General features: G+C 39.9%; 1 protein-coding gene across 1 annotated transcript in view; it reads left to right on the forward strand.

Moving 5' to 3' along the window:
* Positions 1-26,962, forward strand: part of CYSLTR2 (cysteinyl leukotriene receptor 2) — a 57,330-nt gene that overhangs the window by 18,587 nt on the left and 11,781 nt on the right. Inside the window, exons 2-3 of the mRNA XM_003270081.2 lie at positions 21,794-21,860; positions 24,012-24,084. The gene's annotated coding sequence lies outside the window, so the exon portion shown is untranslated. The remainder of the gene's footprint in view (positions 1-21,793; positions 21,861-24,011; positions 24,085-26,962) is intronic.

Here is a 26,962-nt window from a genome sequence, read left to right on the forward strand (position 1 = left end):
TGCTTTTGGTGGTTTAGTCATGAAGTCTTTGCCCATGCCTATGTCCTGAATGATATTGCCTAGGTTTTCTTTTAGGGTTTTTATGGTTTTAGGTCTTATGTTTAAGTTTTTAATCTATCTTGAGTTAATTTTTGTATAAGGTGTAAGGCAGGGGTTCAGTTTCAGTTTTCTGCATATGGCTAACCAGTTTTCTCAACACCATTTATTAAATAGGAAATCCTTTCCCCATTGCTTGTTTTTGTCAGGTTTGTCAAAGATCAGATAGTTGCAGATGTGTGGTGTTATTTCTGAGGCCTATGTTCTGTTCCATTGGTCTATACATCTGTCTTGGTACCAATACCATGCTGTTTTGGTTACTGTAGCCTTGTAGTATAGTTTGAAGTCAGATAGTGTTATGCCTCCAGCTTTGTTCTTTTTGCTTAGGATTCTCTTGGCTTCATAGCCTCTTTTATGGCTCCATCTGAAATTTAAAGTAGTTTTTTCTAATTATTTGAAAAATGTCAATGGTAGCTTGATGGGAATAGGATTGAATGTATAAATTGATTCTTCCTATCCATGAGCATGGAATGTTCTTCCATTTGTTTGTGTCCTCTCTTATTTCCTTGAGCAGTGGTTTGTAGTTCTCCTTGAGGAGGTCTTTCACATCTCTTGTAAGGTGTATTCCTAGGTATCTTATTCTCTTTGTAGCGATTGTGAATGGGAGTTCACTCATGATTTGGCTCTCTGTTTGTCTATTATTTGGGTATAGGAATGCTTGTGATTTTTGCATATTGATTTGTTTCCTGAGACTTTGCTGAAGTTGCTTATCAGCTTAAAGAGTTTTTGGCTGAGATTATGGGGTTTTATAAATATACAATCATGTCATCTGCAAACAGAAACAATTTGACTTCCTCTCTTCCTATTTGAATACACTATTTCTGTCTCTTGCCTGATTGCCCTGGCCAGAATTTCCAATACTATGTTGAATAGGAGTGGTGAGAGAGGGCATCCTTTTCTTGTGTGTATTTTCAAAGGGAATGCTTCCAGCTTTTGCCCATTCAGTATGGTATTGGCTGTGGGTTTGTCATAAATAGCTGTTATTATTTTGAGATATGTTCCTTCAACATCTAGTTTATTGAGTGCTTTTAGCATGAAAGGCTGTTGAATTTTGTCAAAGGCCTTTTCTGCATCTATTGAGATATTCATGTGGTTTTTGTCATTGGTCCTGTTTATGTGATGAATTATGTTTATTGATTTGCATATGTTGAACCAGCCTTGCATTCCAGGGATGAAGCCAACTTGATCGTGGCAGATAAGCTTTTTAATGTGCTGCTGAAGTTGGTTTGCCAGTGTTTTATTGAGGATTTTCACATCAATGTTCACCAGGGATATTGGCCTGAAATTTTCTTTTTTTGTTGTGTCTCTGCCAGGTTTTAGTATCAGGATGATGCTGGACTCATAAAATGAGTTAGGGAGGAGTCCTTCTTTTTCTATTTTCTGGAATAGTTTCAGAAGGAATGGTACTAGCTCCTCTTTGTACCTCTGGTAGAATTTGGCTGTGAATCCATCTGGTCCTGGGTTTTTTTGGTTCGTAGGCTATTAATTATACTGACTCAACTTCAGAATTTGTTATTGGTCTATTCAGGGATTCCACTTCTTCCTGGTTTAGTCTTGGGAGGGTGTATGTGTCCAGGAATTTATCCATTTCTTCTAGATTTTCTAGTTTATTTGCATAGAGGTGTGTATAGTATTCTCTGATGGTAGTTTGTATTTCTGTGGTGATATCCTCTTTATCATTTTTTATCGTGTCTACTTGATTCTTCTCTATTTTCTTCTTTATTTTTCTGGCTAGTGGTCTATCTATTTTGTTAGTCTTTTCACAAAAAACAGCTTTTGAATTCATTGATTTTTTGAAGGGTTTTTTGTGTCTCTATCTCTTTCAGTTCTGCTCTGATCTTAGTTATTTCTTGTCTTCTGCTAGCATTTGAATTTGTTTGCTCTTGCTTCTCTAGTTCTTATAATTGTGATGTTAGGATTTCTATTTTAAACCTTTCCTGCTTTCTCCTGTGCACATTTAGTGCTATAAATTTCCTTCTAAACACTGCTTTAACTGTGTCCCAGAGGTTCTGGTACATTGTGTCTTTGTTCTCGTTGGTTTCAAAGAATTTATTTATATCTGCCTTAATTTCATTATTTACCCAGTAGTCATTCAGGAGCAGGTTGTTCAGTTTCCATGTAGTTGTGTGGTTTTGAGTGAGTTTCTTTCTTTTTTTTTTTTTTGAGACAGAGTCTTGCTCTGTCACTCAGGTTGGAGTGCAGTGTCACAATTTCAGCTCACTGCAACCTCTAACTCCTGGGTTCATGTCATTCTCCTGCCTCAGCCTCCTAAGTAGTTGGGACCACAGATGCCTGCCACCACGCCCGGCTAATTTTTTGTATTTTTAGTAGAGGCGGGGTTTCACTGTATTAGCCAGGATGGTCTTGATCTCCTGACCTTGTGATCCACCTGCCTCAGCCTCCCAAATTGCTGGGATTATAGGCATGAGCCACTGCACGTGGCCTTGAGTGAGTTTCTCAATCCTGAGTTCTAGTAGATTGCACTGTGGTCTGAGAGACAGTTTGTTATTATTTCTGTTCTTTTGCATTTGCTGAGGAGTGTTTTACTTCCAATTATGTGGTCAATTTTAGAATAAGTGCAATGTGGTGCTGAGAAGAATGTCTATTCTGTTGATTTGGGGTGGAGAGTTCTGTAGATGTCTATTAGGTCCACTGGGTCCAGAGCTGAGTTCAAGTCCTGAATATCCTTGTTAATTTTCTGTCTCATTTTTCTTTCTAATATTGACAGTGGGGTGTTAAAGTCTCCCACTATTATTGTGTGGGAGTCAAAGTCTCTTTGTAGGCCTCTAAGAACTTGCTTTATGAATCCGGGTGCTCCTGTATTGGGTGTGAAGGGGTGAGTTGCCCCTCCACACCTGTGGGTGTTTCTCGTTAGGTGGAACAAGAGACTTGGAAAAGAAAGAGACACAGAGACAAAGTATAAAGAAAAAAGGCGGCCCAGGGGACCGGCGTTCAGCATACAGAGGATCCTGCCGACCTCTGAGTTCCCTTAGTATTTATTCATCGTTCTTGGGTGTTTCTCGGAGAGGGGGATGTGGCAGGGTCATAGGATAATAGTGGAGAGAAGGTCAGCAGATAAACACATGAACAAAGGTCTCTGCATCATAGACAAGGTAAAGAATTAAGTGCTGTGTTTTAGATATGTATACATATAAATATCTCAATGCCTTCATGTCCCACCTCCAGCCCTAAGGCAGTTTTCCCCTATCTCAGTAGATGGAATATACAATCGGGTTTTACACTGAGACATTCCATTGCCCAGGGTCAGGCAGGAGACAGATGCCTTCCTCTTGTTTCAACTGCAAAGAGGCATTCCTTCCTCTTTTACTAATCCTCCTCAGCACAGACCCTTTATGGGTGTCAGGCTAGGGTACAGTCAGGTCTTTCCCTTCCCACGAGGCCATATTTCAGACTATCACATGGGGAGAAACCTTGGACAATACCTGGCTTTCCTAGGCAGAGGTCCCTGTGGCCTTCGACAGTGTTTGTCTCTCTGGGTACTTGAGATTAGGGGTGGTGATGACTCTTAACGAGCATGCTGCCTTCAAGCATTTGTTTAACAAAGCACATCTTGCACAGCCCTTAATCCATTTAACCCTGAGTTGACACAGCACATGTTTCAGGGAGCACAGGGTTGGGGGTAAGGTTACAAATTAACAGCATCTCAAGGCAGAAGAATTTTTCTTAGTACAGAACAAAATGGAGTCTCCTATGTCTACTTCTTTCTACACAGACACAGTAACAATCTGATCTCTCTTTCTTTTCCCCACAGGGTGCATATATATTCAGGATAGTTAGCTATTCTTGTTGCATTGACTGCTTTATCATTATGTGATTCCCTTCTTTGCCTTTTTTGATCTTTGTTGGTTTAAAGTCTGTCTTATCAGAGACTAGGATTGCAACCCCTGCTTTTTTTTTTTTTTTTTTTTTTGCTTTTTCTTTCCATTTGCTTGGTAAATATTCCTTCATCCCTTTAGTTTGAGCCTATGTGTGTCTTTGCATGTGGGATTGGTTTCCTGAATACAGCACACCTATGGGTCTTGACTCTTTATCCAATTTGCCAGTCTTTGTCTTTTAATTGGGGCACTTAGCCCATTTACATTTAAGGTTAATATTGTTATGTGTGAATTTGATCCTGTTATTATAATGCCAGCTGATTATTTTGCACATTCGTTGATGCAGTTTCTTTATAGTGTAGATGGTCTTTACATTTTGGTATGTTTTTGCAGTAGCTGGTACCGGTTTTTCTTTTCCATATTTAGTGCTTCCTTTGGAGCTCTTGTAAGGCAGGCCTGGTGGTGACAAAATCCCTCACAATTTGCTTGTCTGTAAAGGATTTTATTTCTCCTTCACCTACGAAGCTTATTTTAGCAGGATATGAAATTCTGGGTTGAAAATTCTTTTCTTTAAGAATGTTGAATATTGGCCCCCACTCTTTTCTGGCTTGTAGAGTTTCTGCAGAGAGATCTGCTGTTAGTCTGATGGGCTTCCTTTTGTGGGTAACCCGACCTTTCTCTCTGACTGCCCTCAACATTTTTTCCTTCATTTCAACCCTGGTGAATCTGATGATTATGTGTCTTGGGGTTGCTCTTATTGAGGAGTATCTTAGTGGTGTTCTCTGTATTTCCTGAATTTGAATGTTGGCCTGTCTTGCTAGGGTAGGGAAGTTCTCCTGGATAATATCTGGAAGTGTGTTTTCCAACTTAGATCCATTCTCCCTGTCACTTTCAGGTACACCAATCAGACATAGGTTTGGTCTTTTCATATAGTCCCATATTTGGAGGCTTTGTTTGTTCCTTTTCATTCTTTTTCTTTAATCTTGTCTTCATGCTTTATTTCATTAAGTAGATCTTTCAATCTCTGATATCCTTTCTTCCATTTGATCAATTCTGCTATTGATACTTGTGTATGCTTCACAAAGTTCTCGTGCTGTGTTCTTCAGCTCCATCAGGTCTTTTATGTTCTTCTCCAAACTGGTTATTCTAGTTAGCAGTTTCTGTAACCTCTTATCAATGTTCTTAGCTTTCTTGCATTGGGCTAGAACATGATCCTTTAGCTAGGAGGAGTTTGTTATTACCCGCCTTCTGAAGCCTACTTCTGTCAATTCATCAAACCCATTCACCATTCAGTTTTGTTCCCTTGCTGGTGAGGAGCTGTGATCCTTTGGAGGTGAAGAGTCATTCTGGCTTTTGGAATTTGGGGCATTTTTGCACTGGTTTTTCCTCATCTTCATAGATTTATGTACCTTTGATCTTTGATGCTGGTGACCTTTGGATGGGATTTTTGCATGGGTGTCCTTTTTGTTGATGTTGATGTTATTACTTTCTGTTTGTTAGTTTTCCTTCTAACAGTCAGGCTCATCTTTTGCAGGTCTGCTGGAGTTTGCTGGAGGTCTACTCCATACCCTGTTTGCCTGGGTATCACCAGCAGAGGCTGCAGAACAGCAAAGATTGCTGCCTCCTCCTTCTTCTGGAAGCTTCATCCCATAGGGCACCTGCCAGAAGCCAGCCAGAGCTCTCCTGTATGAGGTGTCTCTGTTGACCCCTGCTGGGAGGTGTCTCCCAGTCAGGGGGCATGGAGTTTAAGGACCAACAGGGTTCGGGGATCCACTTGAGGAGGCAGTCTGTCCCTTAGCAGAGCTCAAGTGCTGTGCTGAAAGATCCGCTGCTCTCTTCAGAGCTGGCAGGCAGGAACGTTTAAGTCTGCTGAAGTTGTGCCCACAGCCGCCCCTTCCCCCAGGTCCTCTGTCCCAGGGAGTTGGGAGCTTTATCTATAAGCCCCTAACTGGGGTTTCTGCCTCTCTTTCAGAGATGCCCTGCCCAGAGATGAGGAATCTAGACAGGCAGTCTGGCTATAGCAACTTTCCTGTGTTATGGTGGGCTCTGCCCAGTTCGAACTTCCTGGCAGCTTTGTTTACACTGTGAGGGGAAAACCGCCTATCCAAGCCTCAGTAATGGCGGATACCCCTCCCCCACCAAGCTCACACATCTCAGATTGACTTCAGACTGCTGCTGTGCTGGCAGCAAGAATTTCAAGCCAGTGGATCTTAGCTTGCTGGGCTCTGTGGGGGTGCATCTGCAAGTGATCTGCAAGATCACTTGGCTCCCTGGCTTCAGCCTCCTTTCCAGAAGAGTGAATGGTTCTGTCTTGCTGGCGTTCCAGGCTCCACCAAGGTATGGAAAAAAAAACTCTGCAGCTAGCTCAGTGTCTGCCCAAACAGCAGCCAAGTTTTGTGCTTGAAACCCAGGGCCCTGGTGGTATAGGCATCCAAGGGATTCTCCTAGTCCGCAGGTTGCAAAAACCATGGAAAAAGCAGAGTATCTGGGCCAGATAGCGTCATCCCCCATGGCACAGTCCCTCAAGGCTTCCCATGGCTAGGGGAGGGAGTTCCCCAACCCCTTGCACTTCCCAGGTGAGGCACTTCCCACTCTGCTTCTGCTCACCCTCCATGGGCTGTGCCCACTGTCTAACCAGTCCCAATGAGATGAGCTGGGTACTTCAGTTGGAAATGCAGAAATCACCCACTTTCTGCATTGGTCTTACTGGGAGCTGCAGACCTGAGCTGTTCCTATTCAGCCATCTTGCCAGTCACCCTATCCTCATTTTATAGATAAGCTTCCCTCAAAGAAGCTAAGTAATTTGTCTATCCAAGGTCACCTAGTTAGAAAAGGCAGACCAGAATCCAGGCCTCTGTGCTCTTTCTGCCGTCTGTTCCCTGATTGTACAGCTCCACTAGTTGGTGCTGACTCTCATATATGAGAATACAGATACGACTGGGACCAAGTGGTGGAAAGTCATATTTGTGGTTGAGGAATTTCCATTTGGTCTGATAGGCAATTACACTCTCCGAGTGAAATGAAAGTTGCATTTTCGTTGGTTACATCTAGCAATGGTATATAGATTTTACTGGTTAAATCTCTAAAAACAGATGATGCTATGGTTTCTACGCATCAGCTAACAAAGTCTGAGGTTAGGATAGTGATACTGTACATATAGAGTAGGGACAAAGTATAAGAAATATGATATAAAAACAATGGAGATAACTCAGCCAATAGATTGCATGTGAAGTATAGAAGAGAAAAGAATTAAAGAAAACATCCCAATAGTGGTTACCAACTGAGTGAGATCAGTTTGAGGAGATGGATAAATTCAGGCAGAGTTTGAGGTAGAGGCAGAATCTCCAAATAAGACTATCCTGTAGGCAACTAAAAATGTTGGAACTATATCTCAGGTTAGAATTTAGGAAAAGCCATTTGAGCTCTCCTAGTCCCAGATTTGTTTCTTTATTTGTAAAATAGAGATAACAGTGCCAATTTAGCCCGTCTCAAGGATAGCCAGTGGGGCAAATGAGATCTCTGAAAAGAAAATTCTTTGCAAACTATAAGACGAAAATATGGGCTGTCAAAAGGCATATCTGGGAGGCAGAGGCAAAGAAACAGTGCAAAGTTTCCATGGTGAGTAAATCCTTTGAGGCAATATAGGCAGAGGTGAGCCGAGGACAAAGATGGGGCTCCAGTGGGTGTCCACAATAGGGTAAAGATGAAGTGACTGGGGGTCAGAAGGGTGAGCAGTCAGGAAATGGAAAACCATGAAGCCTCAGGGCTACAGAAGTCAGATGAGTGGAGGTTTCAAAGACGTGAGAATTGAAGTCTACAGAGTGACTGAAAAGGAAGTTTGAGAAAAGACCAGTAGAACAGGCTGCTGAGCAGGAATGAATGATCTTAATCCTAGTCATGTAAAATTCTAAGGAGGGTCTCCTCTGAGGTGGAGGGCATGGGGCAGGGAAGGCATATTGCTGTAGATTAGGAAGAAGATAATGACAAAGAAATGACACCAGAGTCCTCTGGTTCAGGGTGTCTAGGTGCAAAAGAACAAGAAGAAATGGTACAGAATTTCAGTTGGTCACAGAGTTTGGTAGGAGGACTCACTAGCATTTGATACTCAGAGAGCAAAGGTTACACAGCTATAGAGTGGGAAGGTTGAGAGTCAAGCCTGGTCTCCTGGATTTCTGGTAGACTGTACATTCTACCATACTATGGCTCAAGTGCATGACATTCAGAGAGGAAGAGAGATGAACAGAGGAAGAAACTAAAGTTACATGAGAAAGATGCACTGAGAGTAAGAGTCAAGGTGACCCAGAGAGAAGTACATATCCTCCCTCCCTGACTCAAAGTCTTTCTCCAGCAACAAAGCTTTTGCAGTAGCTGCAGAACTCAAAAGCATCCTCTCTCCTTCCTGAGGTCACTGTTTCAACTGCTGCTTTTGTTTTTTTTTTTAATTAGCTTCCTGCCTTCAGCTTTCTACACCACCCCTCTGATCACTGATAACCTTCCTGTTACTGAATCGCCTGGTACTTTTTTTTTTTTTTTTTTTTGAGACAGAGTCTCACTCCATCACCCAGGCTGGAGTACAGTGGCACAATCTCAGCTCACTGCTGCAACCTCCACCTTCAGAGTTCAAGCCATTCTTGTGCCTCAGCTTCCTGAGTATCTGGGATTACAGGCAAGCACCACCACATTTCTCCATACCAAGGAATTTGGGTTTCATCCTGAGGGCAGTGAGAGCCTCTGAAATGTGGAGAGGAGATCTCCATTTTAGAGAGGTGACACTGGCAGTAGATGAGGACAGTTTGGTGGAGGCAAGCCCACGTACAGAGAGGCTAATTTTTGCATTTTTAGTAGAGTTGAGGTTTCACCATGTTGGCAAGGCTGGTCTCGAACTCCTGGCCTCAAGTGATCTGCCCACCTCAGCCTCCCAAAGTGCTGGGATTACAGGCATGAGCCACCGCACTGGGTCCACCTGTTACTTCTTATTCCCATTGAACACTCACTTCTCCTTAAAGCAGTCTTTTTCTCCTTAAAGCAAGTCTTGGCATTGTGTTCTTGACTCTCCTCGTATCATTTGGCCAGTCTTTCCCAATCATCATTCCAGCCTCTTCTCTCTGCCTGTCCCTTAATTGTTAGTGTTCCCCAGGGTTCTATTCTCCTTTCTTCTCACAGCCCCCCTGTGTGAGCCTCTCCACTCCTCTGGCTTCAGTTACCATCAAGTGCTGACAGCCTCACATTTATCAGGTTTGCCTAGTTCCTCCTCCCCAGCTATATAGAGCAACAGGACAGCTCCATTTGCCTATTTCTTGAACGCCTCAAATCCAAAATGCCCCAAATTAAACTCCCCATTTCTTCAGCCCAATCAGCATCTTCTTTGTAAGTTCCCTTCGTAAGTTCCTTTTATTAATGAAAGGCACCACTTCCTTCCCCTAATACCTGAGAGGAACCTTGACTTCCCTTTTCCCTGACCCTCTATATTTAGTCCATCCACAGTCTGGTCAGTTCTCACTCAGTCCCATCCAGGTCTGTGCAGCCTCTCTGTTCTGCCCAATCACAAGAGCACCCCTACTCACCTCTCTGTACTTGGGCTTGCCTCCACCAAACTGTCCTCATCTACTGCCAGTGTCACCTCTCTAAAATGGAGATCTCCTCTCCACATTTCAGAGGCTCTCACTGCCCTCAGGATGAAACCCAAATTCCTTGGTATGGAGAAAGGCCCCTCTGGAACCATTCTTTGCCCACCCATCCTCCTTGCATGCTTCACCTAGGCTCTACTATATTACTTACACTTCCCCAAACTTGGCATGTGCTCTCAACTTGGGGCCTTTGTACATCGTTTTCCACTGCCCAGAGTCCCTGTCCCTCTCTCCTTAGTCAATTTGTCTCCCCAAGAACCTTAAAAAAACTCCCCTCATTCCCCAAGGCTGGTGTGGCCCCTCCCCTGCATTCTCATAGCACTCTTGAGGTTTCTTTCTGTGGGCCCTTCTTCCTCATAGAGCTTTGTCCTGTTGACTTGTTTGACCCATTCATCACCCCAGAGGTTCCTTTTGGTCTGAGATTATGTTTTCTTCACTGTCATATACACAGGGCTGAGTATATGTGGCTCAGAGAAGCAGGACAGCATTTTGATTGAGCAGACAACTGGGTTCAAGCCACATCCTACCACTAACTTGCAAGGGAATTTGGGCACACAAGCTATTCCATGCCTGTGCACTTTGGTCTTCTCATCTATAAAATGATCAAATCAGAGTACCTAGAGCTGTTATCAAGTAAGAGTAGCAAGGATTGTTTGAGGACTAATTGAGTTAATAGCATAAGGAGATGGCAGAGTGCACGGCACAGAGTAACTGCAGTACAACTCACTGTTGCTGCCCCTTGTTGGATGAAGGAGCATCTGTGGCTTGAGGTGTGGTGGGTTGATAAAGGAAATGCATTTCCCCAGAGCCCTTGGGCAGGCTTGGCCAAGACAGATGGCTTGAAGTGAGGAGCCATGAGGGTAGCAATCAGAAAGTCAAGAACCCTGATGCCAATTTACCAGAAGGGTTTCCAATGTGGGAGTTACAGGTGGCAGAGACAGTGGGCAAACAGTATACTCAGAAGGTCACTGAGTAGCAACTAGGGAGGCTTCCACGTGGCAGGTCTACCAGTTTTCCCCCTCTGTCTCAGGGCTGCTCTACACAGAAGCCTATCATTATTTCCTTGTAAAGATGATGCAAAGTGCACCAACCTCTGTTCTCCAGGTTATTTGCACTGTAGCAATTTGCCACAAGGTCAGGGCAGCTCATTGTCTAATTGCACACTGCTCGCGGCTATTCTGGGTTTGTTTGAGTCAATGCATCTTCAGACTCTGTGGGCAGGATGCAGATTCAAATCTGGGAACCAAAGGTGGGCAAACCCATCTGCCCATAGTCAGTGTTGATGGAGAGGGGTTAGTGGGGGAGGAGTCTGTGCCAGTGTCTAATGATCCCATGAGAATCTATCAAAAGATGTATTTTTCTAAGTATAAATGAAAATAACATCTGTGAAATCAAGAACAGTTGCAGCTTTGCTATCACTCTGACAACATTCTAAGCATCGACGTAAGCTATTCACCCTCATCAGACTTTAACTGGTCACACAGCATGTTTGGTTTTCTTCCTAACTCAAATATGGAATCTCCATCTGCTGCTGCTGCTCCCTGTCCCTTCTTTGTTGTTTAATTACCAGCAAAGCTGCAGGAGATGAAGTCTTAATTCTGCCTTTGTTCTGAATCCCCTTTCAGTACAGTAAGCTGTGCACATGCTCACTCCTCTCCCATTAAGGCCGTGGAAATTATGCTGCCAAATAATTTCCCAGTTTCCCTTGAATTTGCCTTTTCATATATTTCTCAGCTTCCTGTCACATACTTCATTGGTCTGGCTAATTTTTACAGTCGCATCTAGCGGACGATTTTCTTTTCTTTTTTTCGTTTCTTTTTTTTTTTTTTTTTTTTTGCAGTCTAGTGAAATGTTGCAGTGTGGTGTAGTCAAATGTATTTTATATGGGCAGGAAAGCACAATCAAAATATTTTAAAGGTTTCTCAAGAGAAAGTGTTGAGCTAACTGGAATTTTGAATGTGGGCTGGCCCTGCTTTTTGCTGGTAGCCTTTAGCTATATGAGGTTTCTCGGAAGGATGTTTGTATAATTTTTTTTCTTTAGCTTTCTGGGAATAAGATGCTCTTAGTATCAATGCCCCCGGCTTCTGTGATTATACTCTCCCTACAACTGCAGCTGCTTGACAACCATCTATGACGCCCATTTCCCATTCCCATCTAGCCCCCTGTGGGGCCTAAAACCAACCCCAACCTCAAGCAGAGGAACTGAAACAATTCTAGAACTCAGTGTTGCCCTTGGTGTTGCTCTGATCTTGATCTTGTGCTTCAGTTCTAACATTAAACTTCTCTTTTGTTCCTGAGATATTGTTCCCAGTTCATTAGGGGAAATGGACCCCTGTCTTGGCATTCATGGTCTGAGTCTCTGCACTCAAGGCTTTGTCTAATTCAGAATTCAGGACTCACGGCCCACCTGCACTAGCCATGCCTCCTCCTAAGTCTAAAGTTCTCTCCTTGCACTGTGACCTGGTAGTAAGTGCCTTGCTGCTTACAGATGGACTTCCCCATTGAGGTCTGCCTTCCTCCCCAGTTGCTTAAGAAGTTGTTATTGCTGGGGTCTGTTTTTGGTCAACCTGCTCCCCGCAAATCCTTGTTGGACCACCTATTACTATTGTTTTTGGTGATCTGTTGTCTGTGGTCATGCCTGCTGGATTTCATGCCCTGCCTTTGACAAGGAACTTACCCCAGCATCTGTAGCTGACAGTGTCCCTGAGGGCCTGCTACATCCCAGCAAGTGAGGAGTCCAGGGCTTGGTCCTGCCTCTCTCAAGCTGCCCTTTCCCTGCAATTCACAGCCCTCTTGATCTTGAGATGGAACAAGCGGTGGTCTTCATGGTCAAAGAGTTAAAGACTTGATTGCTTTCAAATCTATTTCTACTTTTTCATCCCCTTCTCTAACTTCTTAAACTGTGAGCTTTCCCTAAGATTCTAACAGAATCTTGGCTCTAAAGTTAAGTTCTTTAAGACTAAAATAGGTTCTATATGGCCATGTGGATGGACAAGACTGTCCTTTTCAATAAAAGGCCATTTGTAATGAAAGCTTTATATAAAAATTCCTCTAACTGATTCCATATCAGTCTTAGTTCTCTCTCCTTGTCCCCTAGGCTCCGTGTGTTCACTCTGGTTCTAGTGCCCTGCCCATCCAGAGCTGACACATAATTGTGACATTAGTCCCTCTCCACATTTGCTTTATTGACCTGGCTTGTGCAAGCTGCCTGTACCACCTCTAGTATTCCATCGGAGTACCTTCTGATTGTGCATTTAGTCCTGCTGTCCTGGCCCTGCCAACTGACAGAAAGTATAATTCACTGTAAGATTGAGTAAAGACACTATCTCCAAGCTTCTAGCTTTGTTGTATTCACTTTCCTGAGTCAGGCTCACAGAGTTCTGGCCTCTATGTGACTATTTCCCTGAATTATATCTGCCACCTTGACCTGTCTCCTTAGCTCTAAAGTATGTGCTCCCCATTCCAGCTAATGGCCTCACAATTCACCTTACAATCTAAGCTAGGAACCTCAGATTTGCTGTTGAGATACATCAGAATGAGAGAGCCATTATCCATGTAATCAGAACTAAGGCCCCAGCAGTAAACTCAGAAATAGGATTGGATGCTTAGCTCTGCACATGAGAAATTTCATATCAGTTCTCAAGAAATCAACTTACACCCACAGAACTCATAGGGAACTACACCCACAGAACTAATAGGGAACTAATTTTTTTTACCTTTTATTGTAGATTCAGGGGTACATGTGCAGGTTTGTTATATAGGTAAATTCGTGTCACAGGGATTTCTTGTATAGATTATTTTGTCACTCAAGTACTAAGCTTAGTACCCAATAACTATTTTTTCTGATTCTCTCCCTTCTCCCACCATCCACCCTCAAGCAGATCCCAGTGTCTGTTGTTCTTCTCTTTGTGTCCATCTGTTCTCATAATTTAGCTCCCACTTATAAGTGAGAACTTGTGGTATTTGGTTTTCTCTTCCTATGTAAGTTTGCTAAGGATAATGGCCCCCAGCTCCATCTGTAGTCCTGCAAAGGACATGATCTCATTCTTTTTTATGGTTACATAGTATTCCATGGTGCATATGTACCACATTTTCTTTATCCAGTCTACCATTGATGGGCATTTAAGTTGATTCCATGTCTTTGCTATTGTGAATAGTGCTGCAATGAACACATGCGTGCATGTGTCTTTATGATAAAATGATTTACATTCCTTTGGGTATATATCCAGTAGTGGAATTGCTGGGTCAAATGGTAGTTCTGTTTTTAGCTCTTTGAAGAATCCTCAGACAGCTTTCCACAATGTCTGAACTAATTTACACTCTCACAAATAGTGTATAAGCATTTTCTTTTCTCTGCAACCTCACCAGCATCTGTTTTTCTTTGACTTTTTAATAATAGCCATTCTGACTGGTGTGAAATGTTATCTCATTGTGTTTTTGATTTGCATTTATCTAATGATCAGTGATATTGAGCTTTTTTTTCATATGCTTATTGGCCACATGAATAATATGTCTTCTTTTGAAAAGTTTCTGTTCATGTCCTTTGTCTACTTTTTAATGGAGTTTCTTTTCTTATAGGTTGGTTTAAGTTCTTTATAGATGCTGGATATTAGACCTTTGTCAGATGCATAGTTTGCAAAAATTTTCTCCTGTTCTGTAGGTTGTCTGTTTACTCTGTTGATAGTTTCTTTTGCTGTGCAGAAGCTTTTAAGTTTAATTACATCCTATTTATCAATTTTTGCTTTCGTTGCAATTGCTTTTGGCATTTTCATCATGAAATCTTTGCCAGACAGGGAACTAATTTTTAACCCAGAATTCTGTTTTGTAAATTTAGAATGAGGATTATAATGGGGTATTCAACTTTCCTTTTATTGCATTCTTCCAGTTCACAATCCATAGTCACTTTTTTAAAAAAATTATTTTACAGACAGAGTCTCACTTTGTCATCCAGACTGAAGTATAGTGGCATGATCATAGCTCATTGCAACCTCAAACTCCTGGGCTCAAGCAATCCTCTTACCTTAGCCTCCTGAGTAGCCAGGACTATAGGTGCACACCACCATACCTGGCTAATTTTTTTAAATTACTTTTTGTAGAGATGGCGGGGGGGGTCTCACTATGTTGGCCAGGCTGATCTTGAACTCTGGGCCTCAAGTGATCCTCCCACCTTGGCCTCCCAAAATGCTGGGATGACAGGTCCATAGTCCCTCTTCCAGAGAAACTTCACTGAGTGGATGAGTTATTGGGGGTTCCATGGAAGAAATAGGCTTTGAGTAAAGGAATGGGGTAATCTTGAAAGATTCTCATTATGAACATGTCGGAATAATCAGAGTAATCCGTGTTTCTATAGCGAGATGGCATCAACTCTCACATTCATATAAGGTATAAAAAGTAAACTCCTCTTGATGTCTTCCTAGCAAGCATCAAGAGGATTTTACTTTTTATACCTTATGTGAATGTGAGAGTTTATGTCATCAGTTCATCCTTGGTAGCTAATGGGATGACAGGTGTTGAGGTTAGATCATCCGTACATTCATTCACAAAGGTGGAACAATGAGGGAGCACTTAGTGCCAAGTACCCTGTGAAGCATACACAGTGTCTCAACCTCTCATATAATACAACAACTCCATGAAATAGATGTTACGTATCCTTGTTGTGGTTGAGTTATGTACCCCCAAACAATATGTCCAAGTCCTAACCCCAGGTACCTGTGAAAGTGGCCTTATTTGGAAATAAGTTCTTTGCAGATGTAATGTTAAGATGAAGTCATACTGAATATGGTGGACCCTAAGCCCAATATGACTGGTGTCCTTATAATAAAAGGAGAAGACACAGAAACACAGAGAAAAGACGATGTGAAGAGACAGAAGGAAAATGCCAATAATGACAGAGTCAAGAGATTGGAGTCACATTCTGTAAGGCAAGAAATGCCAAGGATTGCTGGTAAATACCCAAAGCTAGAAGAGACAAGGAGGGATTCTTCCCCAGAGCCTTCGAAGGAAGCACAGCCCTGCTGTATTAGTCCACTCCTGCACTGCCATAAAGAAATACCTGAGACTGGGTAATTTATAAAGAAAAGAGGTTTAATTGGCTCATGGTTCCATAGGCTGTACAGGAAGCATGGCAGCATCTGCTTCTGGGGAGGCCTCCGGGAGATTTTACTCATGGCGGAAGGTGAAGCAGGAGCAGTTGTCTTACATGGCAGGAGAAGGAGAAAGAGAGAAGGGGGAGGTGCTATACACTTTTAAACACTCATGAGAACTCACTCACGAGAACTCACTATCACGAGAACAGCACCGAGGAGATGGTGCTAAACCAATCATGTGAAATTGTTCCCATGATTCAATCACCTCCCACCAGGCCCCACCTCCAACACTGGAGATTACAATTGAACATAAGATTTGGGTGAACAGAGATCCAAACCATATCCCCTGCTGACACCTTGATTACAGACTTCTGGCCTCCAGAACTGTGAGATAATAAATTTCTGTTGTTTTAAGCTACGCCTGTTTGTGATACTTTGTTAAGATAGCCCTAGGAAACTAGTACAACCGCCATTTTCCAAATGAAGTAAGGTATGCTTGGAAATGCTGATTTACCCAATTGCAATTTCTTAGAGCTCCCTGACTGCAAACTCTTGAACTAATGCTCCTTTACTCTCTTGCTGGTTGATCTAGCCTATTAGGTGATAGTTCCCTTTCTTTTCTGTTAACGTCATATTCTAGATAAATGACAACATCTTTGAGATAAATTACATAACAATATAATCATTCCCCCAAGTCTGATTGTGCAGAACATTAGTTCTATAAGATGTGTTAGCATGCAAAATGTTTTCAAAGTTAAAAAAAAAGAGAGAGAGAAATTCTGTGTAAATCAGGCTTTTTGTTTGTTTGTTTTCTGTAGGACCTCATAGAAACTTCAAAATGTACTGTGAATCTCCAAGAGGGGCATATTAGAGCTTGCCATGTTTCTCAGGCTAATTTGACCAAGAAAACCTTTTCTTTTACAGAGCATCTCGTGGATTCGTGTTTAGTGGAAGATACAGTGGGAAGTGCTAACTTGAAGGATTAGTAACTCTTTTCTTTTTTTTTTTTGACATCATTTACATGCCAACCATGTTTTTTGAGTATTATCTTCACATAGATGTCTAAAGAAGAATTGAAAAATATTATTGCTGCATCAGAAATATGTTGACAAACCACCTTTTGGGGTAGGTTAAATTAACTACTGCTTTACCATACCTCTTTTATTCTTTAGATCATTATATGGATTCTCAGGGTCAAGGTCTTCTAGTCAAAGGCCATTAGGGACATGGCTGTAGTTAACAAAATTGGGTTCATGGACTTCTTGTATCCAGAGAAAATGCACACCATTGGAAATTGCGGTGTCTCAGGAAAGGGTGTTAGTCATGAATTATATATATTATAAGATTTGTGCTCATGTTAGGTAATTTGAGGATAAGATTCCAGGAAGTAGGACTTTGCAGAAGCAAATGTGGTTTTTAGTTCTTCTAATAGACTCTGAAAACAGGGACCCAGATTATCATACCCAAGCAATGAAAATATGTCCCCCAAAATCTGTGTGTTCTTTTCTAGATGTCCAATAGGCTTTCCTCCCACAGTCATGGGCTGCTCTGTAGTATTTATACAGGTGCAGCAAGAAGTGGTTAGCACAAATTTCTCTTTGGCTAGCTAAGAAGAGATTTAAGGCTATGTGATTATCCGTGACAACTTTGCCTTACAAATTTGAATGTAAACCTAGGCTTCCAGAGCAGAAGTAGTATAATTTACGACTTTTTTCAGGCTCAGAGAAAAGTTTTAGTTGATACTTTCCAGCTGTAGTAGTCATTGCTTGCATAGTGTCATTTTTAAGTGTCGACTGGATTAAGGAATACCTGGAGAACTTGTAAAGCATGACTTCTGCGTATGTCTGTGAGGGTGTTTCCAGAGGAGATTATTGTGTAAATCAGTGGACTGTGTGGGGAACCTCTGCTCTCAATGGGTGGGCACTGTCTAATTGGCTTGGGGCCAGAATAGAGCAAAAAATAAGAGAAAGAGATTTGCTCTCTTGCTCCTGGAGCTGGGACATTCTTCTCCTTCTGCCCTTTGACATTAGAACTCCAGGCTCTCTGGCCTTAGGACTCCAGGACTTTCACCAGTGGGCCCCCGGGTTCTCAGGCCTTCAAACTCAGCCTGAGAATTACACCTGGTTCTGAGGCCTTCGAACTTGGACTGAGCCACACTGTTAGCATTCCAGGGTCTCTATCTTGCAGACGGCCTGTTGTGGGACTTTTCAGCCTCCATAATTGTGTGAGCAAATTCCCCTAATAAATCTCCTCTCATCTATCTATCTATCTATCTATTATCACCTATCTACTTATTATGTAGATGATTGATAGATGATAATTGGTAGATTATCATCTATCAATCATCTATGTATTATCTATCGATTATCATCTATCAGTTATCCATCATCTATGAAATATCTATCATATACCAATTATCTATAATCTATCTATCATCTATCTATCTCTCTATCAGTCATCTATTATCTATCGATTATTTATCATCTATCAATTATCTATCATCTGTCTATCATCTATAATTCTATAGTATCCTATTGGTTCTGTCTGTCTGGAGAACCCTAACTAAAACACATAGTATGCAACACAAGAATGCAGCCCTCCATCTGAAGAGTTCTCTCAAGTAGCCTGTGCTTGAGTTTTTTGGAGATTTCTTTGCATTCTTTTTAGGGAAACATGATCCACTGGAGGGGTGGTAGTTTTAAACAACTGAAATTCTCTAACAATTTTCCTGAATATACAGTAAAGTTAGTGTGTGGCAAGTGGCCATAAGCTTTATGTCCACGTAAGAAGGACTGCCCTGATGAAACAGAAACTGTATTAATATTGGCAATTTAAAAATCATTAATTACAACAGGAATTCGCCTTTTTCTTTATTTGGTCGTGGTTGTGGGGGTGTGTCACTAGAGGTGGGAAAATTCCTTCAGTGAAGTCAAACTAGTTCTGCTAAGCAGGCTGGAGTGTCTCTGAAGTAACTGTTCTTACCCAGGATCGGCCCAATCTTTGTTCTCACTCCTCAAGGATTAGAGTTTGCTGATAGGCTTTTGAGGACCTCAGCAGACATATTTTTCTGGAGTGCAGTGGTGCAATAATGGCTCACAGTAGCCTCAAATTCCTGGGTTCAAGCAATCCTCCTGCCTCAGCTTCCCAAGTATCTGAGATTTCATCTTTTTTATAGGGGTTCTTGTAGTGTCAAGAGACCTCTTCTTCTTTTTTTTTAATTATACTTTAAGTTATGGGGTACATGTGCAGGTTTGTTACATAGATATGCAAAGGCCATGGTGGTTTGCTGTGCCTATCAACCCGTCATCTACATTAGGTATTTCTCCTAAGGCTACCCGTCCTCTAGCTGCCCACCAGCCAATAGGCCCTGGTGTGTGATGTTCCCCTCCCTGTGTCCATGTGTTCTCCTTGTTCAACTCCCACTTATAAGTGAGAACACGTGGTGTTTGCTTTTCTGTTCCTGTGTTAGTTTGCTGAGAATGATGGTTTCCAGCTTCATCCACATCCCTGCAAATGTCATGAACTCATCCTCTCTTATGGCTGCATAGTATTCCATGGTGTATATGTGCCACATTTTCTTTATCCAGTCTGTCATTGATGGACATTTGGGTTGGTTCCAAGTCTTTGCTATTTTGAGTAGTGCTGCAATAAACATATTTGTGAATGTGTCTTTATAGTACAATGATGTATAATCCTTTGGGTATATACCCAGTAAAGGGATTGCTGGGTCAAAAGGTATTTCTGGTTCTAAATCATTGAGGAATCCCCATACTGCCTTCCACAATGGCTAAACTAATTTACACTCCCACCAGCAGTGTAAAAGCATTCCTATTTCTCCACATCCTCTCCAGCATCTGTTGTTTCTTGACTTTTTAATGATCACCATTCTAACTGGCATGAGATGGTACCTCATTGTGGTTTTGATTTACATTTTTCTAATGACCAGTGATGATGAGCTTTTCTTCATGTGTTTGTTGGCCGCATAAATGTCTTCTTTTGAGAAGTGTCAGTTCATATCCTTTGCCCACTTTTGATAGGGTTGTTTGTTTATTCTTGTAAATTTGTTTAAGTTCCTTGTAGATTCTGGATATTAGCCCTTTGTCAAATGGATAAATTGCAAAAATTTTCTCCCATTCTGTAAGTTGCCTGTTCACTCTGATGATAGTTTCTTCTGCTGTGCAGAAGCTCTTTAGTTTAATTAGATTCCATTTGTCAATTTCGGCTTTTGTTGCCCTTGCTTTGGTGTTTCAGTCATGAAGTCTTTGTCCATGCCTATGTCCTGAATGACATTGCCTAGGTTTTCTTCTAGGGTTTTTATGATTTTAGGTTTTACATTTAAATCTTTAATCTATCTTGAGTTAATTTTTGTATAATGTGTGAGGAAGGAGTCCAGGTTCAGTTTTCTGTATATGGCTAGCCAGTTTTTCCAACACCATTTATTAAATAGGGAATCTTTTCCCTATTGCTTGTTTTTGTCAAGTTGTCAAAGATCAGATGGTTGTAGATGTGTGGTGTTATTTCTGTGGTCTCTGTTCTGTTCCATTGGTCTATATATCTGTTTTTGTGCCAGTACCACACTGTTTTGGTTACTGTAGCCTTGTAGTATATTTTGAAGTCAGATAGCATGATGCCTCCAGCTTTGTTCTTTTTGCTTAGGATTGTCTTGGCCATACAGGCTCTTTTTTGGTTCCATATGAAATTTAAAGTAGTTTTTTTTCTAATTCTGTGAAGAAACTCAATAGTAGCTTGATGGGGATAGCATTGAATGTATAAATTACTTTGGGCAGTATGGCCATTTTCATGATATTGATTCTTCCTATCCATGAGCATGGAATGTTTTTCCATTTGTTTGTGTCCTCTCTTATTTCCTTGAGCAGTATTTTGTAGTTCTCCTTGAAGAGGTCCTTCACATCCCTTATAAGTTGTATTCCTGGGTATTTTATTCTCTTTATAGCAATTGTGAATGGGAGTTCACGCGTGATTTAGCTCTCTGCTTGTTTATTATTGGTGTATAGGAATGCTTGTAATTTTTGCACATTGATTTTGTATCCTGAGACTTTGCTGAAGTTGCTTTGCTGAAGGAGTTTTTGGGCTGAGATGATGGGGTTTTGTAAATATATAGTCATGTCATCTGCAAACAGAGACAATTTGACTTCCTCTCTTCCTATTAGAATATGCTTTATTTCTTTCTCTTGCCTGATTGCCCTGGCCAGAACTTCCAATACTATATTGAATAGGAGTGGTGAGAGAGGGCATCCTTGTCTTATGTGTATTTTCAAAGGGAATGCTTCCAGTTTTTGCCCGTTCAGTATGATATTGGCTGTGGGTTTGTCATAAATAGCTCTTATTATTTTGAGATTATGTTTCATCAATATCTAGTTTATGCAGAGCTTTTAGCATAAAGGGGTGTTGAATTATATCAAAGGCCTTTTCTGCATCTATTAAGATATTCATGTGGTTTTTGTCATTGGTTCTGTTTCTGTGATGGATTATGTTTATTGATTTGTGTATGTTGAACCAGCCTTGCATGCCAGGGCTGAAGCCAACTGGATTGTAATGTATAAGCTTTTTGATGTGCTGCTGGATTCAGTTTGCCAGTATTTTATTGAGGATTTTTACATTGATGTTCATCAGGGAAATTGGCCTGAAATTTTCTTTTTTTGTTGTGTCTCTGTCAGGTTTTGGTATCAGGATGATGCTGGCCTCATAAAATGAGTTATGGAGGAGTCCCTCTTTTTCTATTGTTTGGAATAGGTTCAGAAAGAATGGTACCATCTCCTCTTTGTATCTCTGGTAGAAATTGGCTGTGAATCCACTGCTCCTGGGCTTTTTTGATTGGTAGGCTATTAATTACTGTCTCGATTTCAGAACTTGTTATTGGAGACCTCCTCTTTTTCAATGCATTGGGAACTCAAGACTAATCCCAAATCAAATGCCTATGCCAGTGTATAAGTATTCTTTTTTCTTTTGTCAGCTTGCAGGTCTGGATGAGGGCAATTTATTTTGCCATCTGAACTTATTTTATGTCTAGGTAAAGCTTATATTACTTTTGAAATATAAACTTTACCTAGACTTGCTATCACAAAGTCAGTGATAGCATATCCTACGAGGCAAATTTTACTTTTTGTTCATTTGTTTGTTTTCTCAGTCTGAACCAACAACAAGCAAAGTTAAATTATGGATATCCAAGGGAGTCTATAGAAGGTCCATGCAAGGTATGGAGAGTTCCTCAACAGAGGTAATCAATCATCAGCTTCTTTTTCTACAGATGAAGGAAAGAGGGTCACTGGGTTTAGAGTGTTACAGTGATGAATGGCAATATTTGAAGGGAAACCAACAATATTTCCTAGGAGATTAAGTGACTAGCTGAAAAATCTTGAGTTACATCTATCAATAAAACATCAGGGGAATTATTAAGTTTAGTGTAGACCCTAGAACTAATTTGACAAAGTCACTCCAGCTTCCACAAGCTTTGCTGCAGCTGCTAGAACTCTTAAACAAGACAACTATGTTGTGACTACTGGAGCTGATGAAAGACTGAAATAAACAATAGATTTTTGATGAGTCCCATATCCTTGAGTCAAAGCCCCTAGTGTTTTTTCAGACTTCTCATGACAAAAAAGAAAAGTGGGGTTGCTAATTGAGAATCTTGGAAGAAGATATTTTGATACACAGTTATCTTTGTGCTTAAACATGAGCATTCTTTTTTTAACCCAAAAAAAGGGTATCATCCTTGAAAGATATTTATATTAGCATATTTTACTTAAATATAATTAACTTAGAAAAAATAAAAATATTTTTATCAGCTTTTTATTAGTAAGTTTGGTAAATAAAAGAGCTCTCATAATAATTTAAATTAATTTAAATTCAAAGGATATTTGAAAATCTAATTATTCCCATTGTCTTTCCTTTCACAGATGACAAAACAAATCTTGTTACCTAATAGCCATTACAGTAAATCCAAAGATAGTTTAGGCACAAAAGACATATTAATAGCTTGATTATTCTGAATTTGGGGCCTGAATTTTGGAAAGAATCAAGAATAGTTGTTCCAGGAGACAAGATGTAAGTCACAAGTATCTAGGGTCCAGAAGTAATTATAGACGACATTGTAAAATAATTGCTATGTGTTAGCAGTTAACAATAGTCACTAGAAACAACATTTTATTAAAGCAAGGAGTCTTTTAAAAAATGATTTAAAAGTGTCAAAAGCACTGAAAGTTAACAGAATATTTTATTGACAAAAAGAAATATTTACTAATATGGACATAGCATAACTTAATTTTTGTATATTAAAAAGACTCCAATTCTAATTTTACTCTTTTTGTACATCATTCATGTAACATTCTACAGGAGAGGATTTATTAATATGGCTTTACATGTATGCATTTAGGCATACACAGATATGTAAATATACAAATAGATACTACATTTTAAATTTTACATTTTAACTATAGCTTTAAAATTAAATCTATTAGATAAAATAATATGTATGTCAAAATAAAATTTACCCTCTGAATAAATGGTTTCAACTTTCCTAATAAACCGAAAATCAACAGGATATTTATTCTGTATACATATTTGTGTTTCTCTGTATTAAACATTTATATTAATTCTCATCTTTAACCAAAGTTATCAACCTTCCTTTTCTTTAGGCACAAAAGAAAAAGGAGAGAAAACATAATTTACTTAGATATTTTTTGGTCTACTAGCATTTATTTCATACAATTTAAACAGTTTCAATATATAAATATAGGATGTCATTCAAAGGAATTTGCATGTTTTGTTAATCTATTGTCATTTTAAGAAATAAACATAATTGTATTTAATGACCAGTGTTTTTGTGTTTATTTAGAAATTGTGTAGGCATCCAAAGGATTATTATCAATTAACCATTTGTCTAAGTCCTTAAAGTTTGTTAAGGATCAGGAAATTACAATTTTAGTTAACAAATGAAAATTTGATTTGTAGCATTGTAAGAATTTTATAAAAATTATAAAGGCATTTATTATTATCATTTGCTTTAGTTTAATACAATTTTATATATATTAAACTAAAATTCTAAATTTAGACAAGTTATAGAAATAGTGGAATCTTGTTGAACTCATAACTAATGTAGAAAATTCAGTTTAATAAAAAAATTTAATTTTGACCTTGTAGAAACCAAAATATTGGGCTGACACTAGTTTTTGTATTAAAGTAATTTTTTGAAGACTCTGAATCACGCCAAACATGTAATCTTTTAACTTATATATAATGCCTTTTCTTCTTTTCTCATAATTATAATAAAGGCTACTATGTAAATATACTGTTAGTGCCCACAGAAAGAAACACAGTTTAATAACATTTTTTCCCCTTTTTTTCAGACATTTTGACTATTTATCTGAACTAGAGATCCCTTGAATGTGCACACGAAAAGTGAATGGGTCATTTGATAAGGTAACGATTAATTTCCGAAGAGAGGGGAAAAGAGAGAAAGAGAGGAGGGGGAATAGGGGGAAAAAAAGAAAGAAAAGGGAGCCTGCTGCAGATGAATATGAAATCAACACCAAAAAAACATAATTATATGTTCCCTCTGAAAAGAGAGGGAGGAAGGTTTATATGTAAAACAATGGATTTTGAAATATAAAAAGAGTGACATTAAAATTGGTTTAAGCCCCTGGTGATTTTATCAATTAACTAGCACTTACTAATTCCTAATGTATGGAAATAAAAGGAGGGGCTATCACCAACTTTAAACAAAAGAATAACTGTTAGACAAACAGAACAATCTCCTCTTGAAGGTTTCTTCACTTTTCTAAAGTGCCTCTAAAGTAAAACATCATGTTTATATTAAAAGTTCCTCAAGGTGGCCATTGCAATTCCAGATTGTCCTTGGTGAAACTGTGCCCACTGTAGAGATAAACATGCACGTTTGTGTTACATTGTGGAAATCTCAAAGAAACAGGTATCTGGCCTGGAAGAAGTGCAGTTTTAGGTTGAGTGGAGCCCATCAGAGATGCAATGGTCTGTAAGGGTGGCACTTGTCTGACCTTGATTCTCCGATCTTGAGTCTCCAGAATTTGGGCAAAGGTCAGTTGCCTACAATGAGGGCTGAGAAACGAGAAAAAAAGTAGTTCTCAAGCTCACAAAGATAAGACAGAGGAAGTCCTTACAAGTTTTGAAATGGCGACCTGACACAAAGTTTATCCAAAGGCCAAAGTTTGTCTAAAGCATGTCAGTACTGAATTCTCAGTCCCTGGAGCCAGAGGACAGACTTATGGGGACTTGGCTTGTCCTTTCCTTATGGACTTTTCCTTGTATAGACAAACAACACTCAGGACAATAGACAGATCATAGAACAGGTGTTAGAGGCTAGAAAACAATATTTCCAACTGACTAGATTTGCAACAAGTTTTACAGACTAGAAAGACTCCAAGGATCTATTCCTAGGAAAACAAAATAAACACATTGCTGACAGTTCTCAACAAAATAGGGGAGCCTAGCCATGAACAGGGTCCCACATGTATGCATCATTACTGAGTCAAGGGTACTTGCTTAAGGCAGCAAGGACTTTTGAAGAATCTCATGAAACTCCATTTTCATCAATCCTTCAGAGCCCAAGACCACCAGAAACACTCCTGTAATGGAACAAGTTGGCTTTCTTACTAATTGCAACAAAGCTTTTGAAAGCCTTCTCTCATCTTCCTGGGGATCATCTCTCCAGGTGTACAGAGACAGCGTAGGTAGGTTGTGGGGGAATGGAGAGGAAGGGGAGCTTCCCTAAGTGAAAACCTAAGTGTTTTCCTAAACACAAGCACCACTGAGCAGTTTGTAGATGGAATTTTGCAATCAAAATTGCAGGGTATTCTGTTCCAGCACACCTTTTTTTTCCCTCCATTTTGAGATGATTAAAAATTCCCATGTAGATGTAAAAAAAAAAAAATAGAAAAATCTCTTATACCCTTTCCCCCAATGGTAACATCTCGCAAGACCATGGTATATCAGAACCTGGCTTTTTTATTTTTTTATTTTTTTTGGTAGAGTCTCACTCCATCACCCAGGCCGGAGTGCAACTGTGTGATCACAGTTCACTTCAGCCTTGATCTCCCGGGTTCAAGTGATCCTCTCATCTCAGCCTGCTGAGGAGCTGGGACTACAGGCATGCACCACCATGCCCAGCTAATCTTTTTCATTTTCTTTTCTTTTCTTTCTTTCCTTCTTTCTTTCTTCTCTTTCTTCTTTCTTTCTCTCTCTTATTCTTTTTCTTTTCTTTTTCTTTTTTCTCTTTCTTTCCCTTTCTTTTTTCTTTCTTTCTCTTTCTTTATCCTTTCTTTTTCTTTCTTTCTTTCTTCTTTCTTTCTTTTCTCTCTCTCTCTCTCATAGAGATAGGGTCTCAGGTCTTACTATGTTGCCTAGGCTCATCTCAAACTCCTGCACAGCCCAAATATTGACATTAATACAGTTATGATGTAGAACATTTCTGTCACCACAAGGATGCCTCAAACTCCACTTTTTAGCTACCTCTACTTCCCTCCCACCCCCACCACCTTCTTAATCCCTGGCAATTACAAATCTTTGTTCTCCATTTCTATAATTTTGTCAGTTCAAGGATGTTATATAAATGGGATCACACTGTATGATTAGTTTTTATTTTCACATAGCATAGCTCCCTAGAGATTTATTCAAGTTACCAAATGTATTAATGGTTCACTCCTTACATTGCTGAGCAGAATTCCATGGTATGCATGTACCACTCTTTAACTATTGAAGGCTATCTGAGCTATTTCCAGTTTGGGGCTGTTACAAATAAAACTGCAGTAATCACTGACTTATAGGTTTTTATGTAACCATAAGTTTTCATTTCCCTGGGATAAATGCCCAGGAATATAATTACTGGAATGCATGGTAGTTGCATGTTTAGTTTTTTAGGAAACAGCCAAATTGTTTTCCAAAATGACCATATCATTTTACACTCTCACCAGCAATGTCTGAGTGATCCAGTTTCTCTATATTTGGTGTAGTCACTATTTTTTATTTAGCCACTCTAATATATTAGTATGTAGTAATACTTCATTGTGGTTTTAATTTGCGTTTCCCTAATGGCCAATAATGTTGAACAATTTTTTATGTGCTTATATGCTATCTGTATATCTCCTGAAATGTTTGTTTCTATCTTTTGCACATTTTCTAACTGGAGTTTTTTATTTGTTTGCTTGTTTTACTGTTGATATTCAAGAGTTCTTTATATATTCTAAATAATCCTGTTTTAATAAGTGATTTGCAAATATTCTCTCCCAGTCTGTAGCTTGTATTTTCATCCCCTTAGCAGAGTATT

The sequence above is a fragment of the Nomascus leucogenys genome, chromosome 5, assembly GCF_006542625.1.
Source record: "Nomascus leucogenys isolate Asia chromosome 5, Asia_NLE_v1, whole genome shotgun sequence".
Taxonomy (NCBI): Eukaryota; Metazoa; Chordata; class Mammalia; order Primates; family Hylobatidae; genus Nomascus; species Nomascus leucogenys.